Raw genomic sequence first — 6,055 nt, 5'->3', positions numbered from 1 at the left:
ATTAAAATTAAAAATTCAGTTCCTCGGTCGTACCAGCCGCATTTAAAGTGCTCAGCAGCCACATGTGGCTAGTGGCTGCAATCCTGGACAGTGAAGATGCAGAACATCATTGCACAGCCAGAGGTGTTAGAGAGACAATTAGGAGTAAGGGCGTGGAGATAATCTGATATTAACATGAATAACTCCCATCCTAGGGAAGTGACACAGTAACCTACAGATGCCAAGTAGTGTATTCAGAGAACAAATGCTTCTGAGTTGAAGGTCAATTCGAGGGGAAAGGCATGCTGCACCTTAGGCTTTTAGGTGTTTCAAAGACACAGCTTTATTATCACAAAATCCTCCGTGGTCAACTCTATGATGTGGAATTCTGCCTTATCATCCCTGGAGAGAGAGCCACAAGACTATCTCTCCCCTCTACTTTGTAATCCAAGGTCCTAATCATGGGTAATCACAATTAGACAATCATTACTTTCACTAAGTAACAGCAGGAAATTCCTATTTACCTTGAGCTTATTGTATTCATTCCACTATCTCTCTTTCCCCAGTCATTACATCAATTCGCGGTGTAAAGCAGGACCCATTTACTTAATAGGTAACAGAAGGTCAGCCTACCTTCCCTGTTTCCTTCCAAACCTTCTTTCAGGTGCTCCTGGGAGGAAGGCTAGGTGACTGAAGAAGGGGTTTAACTTTATAGGTAGGAAACTAAATAAAAAGCATTTAGCAAATAAGAGTAGCTGCCCTGGCAGCTTTTTTTTTCTTTGCCTATTTGGCTTAAAGGCCTTTTATAAGCTCTACCAGTCCAGTCCAATTTATATGATCCGCTCCTGGAATAGGATGATTGCAAAGCATTATGCGAGCTATATTTCCAAATTTACTTATCAGCAAGTCTGTTTCCAAAAAGATTGAAGGGCAGTTTTGTCCTGTAAATATTAACTGTTTGGGGGAAAACAAATTTATAATCATACAAGGAATGGTTATGAAAGTACAAAACTGTGTTCCCAAGGCACACACCCAATCAATCTCATTAACTTAGAGCTATGTCTTGTAAATACACACACATTTTCCATCCCAGATTGATGCTACTTGTCATTCATATAGATTACAACATAATTCATTAGCATGGTCCAGGAAATTATCCGATAAAAACAAAAGTGCCTAGATCACTTATATAAAAAAAAAACTATGTTTTTTAAGTAGACAAAATAGACAAAAACAGAGCAACAATGGCATAGACACATTAGAACATAAATCTGTATATAAAATTGAGTAAAAGCAGACATGGATATAGTAAGACTCCTCCAAATGACACTAATGGGGAGAAGGGATAATCACATCTTGGAGAAACTCTGAATTATAGAATACTTCAAGAACACAGTTTTGTTATATCCAGAGAAACAGCAACAATGATGACAATAAGCCTAAGTGCTCACAAGATATTTTCAGGTATCAACTACCTCCTTTCATGAGCAGATTTTACTGTAAAATGAATAGAAGAGAATTTTATTGGTCAGGAGACAGAGGCTAAACCAGATGACCTGTCAAGATCATTCCAGATCGTGACCTATGAGTCCATGGTCTGCAACTAGCAGCATCAAGTTAGACAAACCTAATTAGTGTGATAAAGTTGTTAAATATAGTCCTTTCAAATGGGTTAAATATTTTCTATAGTACCCTTTATGTGTCACTTTTTAGAGAGAGCATAAAACCGAACTACACAAAGACCAGGTCAAATGATAGCATATTTCAAGTTAATGGAATCTGAATTAATACCACTCCTCTTGGATACATATCTTCAGTATACACACTTGAGAAAGAAGACAGGTGGTAGCGTCCCAGCTCTGCTTCAGATGACAGTTTTACAATCTCTCTGACCTCCACTATGGAGTTTCACTCCTCTCGTCTCTGAGGGTCCCTTCCTTCTCTAGCCTCTGATGTTACATACATAGCTTTATATTCCTTGCAATTTATATCTAACCTATGACATTAATATATCTAACCTAGAGGAATGAAGAGATTAGAGCCCCTGTCTTATTGGACTGAGTCGTTATATCTTCAAACCTAAAAGAGGGCAAGATTCTTGTATTTTGCTCTCTATATTAAGAAGAGACTGAACATTTCTTTGATAATCATTAGTTTTATATCTGATCTGAAAGTGTTCACATTGGTCTTTTAATTTTATAACTCAAGAAAATAATACAGAAAAAAAAAAATTCTGAGGGTTTCCCTGGTGGCTCAGTGGTAAAGAATCCACCTATCAATACAGGAGAGGGGTTTGATCCCTGATCTGGGAAGATCCCACGTGTCGTGAAGCAATTAAGCCTGTGTATCACAACTATTGAGCCTGTGCTCTAAAGAGAGCCAGGGAGCCACAAATATACTGAGCCCACGTGCCTCAAATACTGAAGCTGGGGAGCCCTAGAGCCCATGCTCTGCATGAAGAGACGCCACCGTGATGAGAGTAGCCCCCACTCTCCTTAACTAGAGAAAGGCTCTCACAGCAAGGAAGACCCAGCACAGCCAAAAATAAAACAAATAAATCAAGTTGTTTTTTTTTTTTAATCCTGCAATATTTGCAATTCCAATTGTCTTTCTGTTGACCCAGAGAAAGTCTGTGGCAATAACAAGATAAGAAGCCAAGGAACTTTCAGCTGGATGCTGGTAAGGTTGAATGCTCCTAAACACACATTTCCTGTGAAAAATCATAATGACAGGTGATCAGGAGGGAGGTAGAGCTTGTTCTTGTGTCGCCCTATATGAAAGTGAAAAGTGAAAGTGAAGTTGCTCAGTTGTCTCCGACTCTAGCCTACCAGGCTCCTCCGTCCATAGGATTTTCCAGGCAAGAATATTGGAGTGGGTTGCCATTTCCTTCTCCAGGAGATCTTCCTGACCCAGGGATTGAACCTGGGTCTCCCGCATTGTAGGCAGACGCTTTACCGTCTAAGCCACCAGGAAAGTAAAAAACAAAGTCCCAGAGCAGAAAATGAGCATCCTGAATAATTTCCAGATGCAACTAATATCTCTGGAGCTTATTTATCTTAAGACAATTTTTCTTTTGCTCCATGTTATAAAACAGGCAAGAAGTAGAAAGAAATTCTGAGAAGAATGCCGTAAACATTAAGATTGGAAAAGCTATTCAATGTATATCCTGAAAGTCAAGTGACTGTTTTCATTTGGAGGAAAATGAAACAGTAGGTAGAGAAAATAAACTCATTTTTAGTAAAAATTGAAAGTGTACCCACTGTCTATTAAGTATTCTGCTTTCATGTGTCACTCAAATTGCCAGGTTTTGGAGAAAATCGGATCCAATTCACAAAGGCCAACTTCTCCATTTCGATTGTTGGTCTGACTAGCAGCTAGTTAGCCTGGTCAGATCAATCAAAAAATGCCGTTTACATATTTAGAACTGGAATACAGTCCTCAAAATACAAAACAGTGTTTCCATTGATTTTATCACCTTTTATAAGACACTCATCATTCTAGCTTATTTCAGTGCATCTTGTTAAGATGGTTGCAAAACTGTGGGAGTCCTGATTTAATGATAATGTCAGCTGATTAACAGTAAAACTTCTCTAATTTGGAAGGTTTGATAAATGCTTTAGCCTCAAAATGTTTGTCTCTCCATGACAGATACCTATTTTCACCGATTTCTCTCATCTCCAATATGATTGTCAATTTTATAGTAGCTTTGACTCACTCCTTGTCTATGTTTATGTTTAACTGGATCAGTAAAGAAAGTAGCACATGTTAAAACATGGAGAAGAAGAAAAAAAAAGCAACAACATGACTTTGGGGATGAACAAATACCCTATTGATATTCAGCTACAGCTTCTGAAAATGCTCGCAGGATGTTTGGAAATTGCATTTCTAAATGCTATGGGCTTTGGGTCTTTCAACCATGTAATGAATATATATTTTTTCTCCATTTATTTATTATTGGTAGAAATTGAGTGATGGACTTTTCCACTGATGCCCCTGTCCATGTTTATTTTCTCATTGCTCCAGTCAGCATTGTTAACTGACAATGCAAAACAGTTATGTTTGGGTTGATACACATAGGCAATCCTTCTTTCAAAGATTTTTCATCTGTCACCATCATCCCCGCTAAGATGCAGAACAGGAAATGACAGAATGATTGGTTTTATCTATATTTTGGTATATTTTTCTTTGAATGGCAGCCTGGGAGAACACAATTTTCAAGATAAAAATAACAAAACTGTGATGATTGCAAATGGCAGGATCTAATGGAGGGTTATAAATTATTGCCTGTAATGCCAAATACTTTGAACTGGTAGCTGGAAATTGTGTTCTGGAGACTGTTTGGAATGACTGCTTCTCACAATCTCTCTTTCTTCATTTAAAAAAATAAACTATAAAACAACAAAAAAAAGAAAAGACATCGCAAAATAGCAAGGTCAAAATAAACTCAAATAAAATAGACTGTATACTTCCCTTCACATTAGTAGCTCTTGTCAATAGCACTTATTAAAGATATACTCCTTTGTTTTCCAAAAGTAAAATAATTTTTAAAACATATTTTAGTTTTAGTTTTTCAAATGATATGGATTCAAACACGACTGGGTAAGTCTGATAAACTCAGAACATCTTTATCATCAACTCCTAATTGAAGGCTCATTACAATATTAAATATTGATGTTCACAAAGAAGAGCTTTGTGATATATGTTAACCAAGTTGAGGTCCAGTCAATGGACCTATCAAATAAGACACCTGTTTCTTGGGCTTGGGTTAAGCTGAGCAGTGGCTAGGAGATTGATTGGCCAAAGATGATAACAATGACACAGATATTTTGGTCAAAACTCTTCTTTGGATCTTACAGCAGAAATATAATGATATTTTCAACCTGCAGGTGAATATTACTACGCAAAATGTTAAAATGCAGCGGTGGGTTACCCGATCATTTTTCCTTCTACAAGGGTTTCTAGATTAAGGAAGAAACGTAAAATGCTGAATGCAGCTCTGTTTCCATAACCTATGAAATATGACCTGATAAGGTCAACTACATGCCTCAACATACTCCCTTGTTGATCTATGATAGAGGAGAATATGTAGGAAGGATGATGTGATTTGTTTAAGACTAAAGTATCTGATTTCAGTGAAAATAGTTTTGCAACCTGAATGAGCATCAGATTACAGACTCCACTGATGTCCCCAGTCTTCCAGCCCTGCCAAAATAAAACATCTATCGGTGATCCTAACACTGTCAATATTTACCTTTCAAAACAGGGTTGCCCAATTTCATAACACCTCTGAGCTAAAAATACAGCTAAACTAGATGGTCTAGTGAGGAAAAATAAAAAAGTTTGGGATCAAAAAGGTACCTGCATTCATGAACTGGATTATTGCGAATTCAGTAGTTTCTGCTTTGCTTTGCTAAAGAAAGACAAAACATTACATTGCTTTTGAGAATAGTATGATTCTTGAAGCTATCAGTGAGAAATGTCTGTGCAAATTAATTATAAATAAATGACTACAGGAGAGAGCTTTTACATTGAGTAACATATCATTAAGATAAAAAGTTAAACAGCTGAGAAGTTTACAAAGCGTTAAAACTGATTGACAGCCACATATACATCTGCTTTTGGGCTCTGAGATAAGAGCAAAATGAAGCTTTCTTGGCTGATTATTGTCTAAATTAGGTATCCCTGGCTCTCTGTTTTCTGTTTATTTGGAAAGTTAGCAATGGTGAGGCAGGGGAAAGAGAAAGAAGGAATAATTTGGTGAGAAGAGCAGAAGAGAGGTTCACCTTTGAATGATTTTATTCTATCTGGAGAAATGGAAACATTATAGTAAGACCAAAGAAATAACGTCTGTATTTTCCACCCCATTTCAAAACAAAATGTGCAGTTCAAGAACAATAGATAGGGACTTTGCTGGTGGCCCAGTGGTTAAGGATCCACCTTCCAGTGTAGGAGACACAGGTTTGATATCTTGTTGGGAAAGATCCCACTTGCTGAGGGGCAACTAAGCCCGTGAGCCACAACTACTGAGCCTGCAGCAACTACTGAAGCCTGAGCACCTAGAGCTTGTGCTCCACAA

At 37.5% G+C, this 6,055-nt stretch overlaps 1 non-coding gene across 1 annotated transcript; it reads right to left on the bottom strand.

Annotated features, from left to right (window-relative positions):
- Positions 1-2,879: 2,879 nt before the first annotated feature.
- TRNAC-ACA (transfer RNA cysteine (anticodon ACA)) lies at positions 2,880-2,952 on the bottom strand. The gene has a single exon. It is a non-coding gene; the product is annotated as a tRNA-Cys (tRNA).
- Positions 2,953-6,055: the final 3,103 nt, after the last annotated feature.

Source organism: Ovis canadensis, chromosome 4, assembly GCF_042477335.2.
Source record: "Ovis canadensis isolate MfBH-ARS-UI-01 breed Bighorn chromosome 4, ARS-UI_OviCan_v2, whole genome shotgun sequence".
Taxonomy (NCBI): domain Eukaryota; kingdom Metazoa; phylum Chordata; class Mammalia; order Artiodactyla; family Bovidae; genus Ovis; species Ovis canadensis.
Note: the sequence above shows the minus strand (reverse complement) of the source record. Positions and strands in the feature narration are given on the sequence as shown.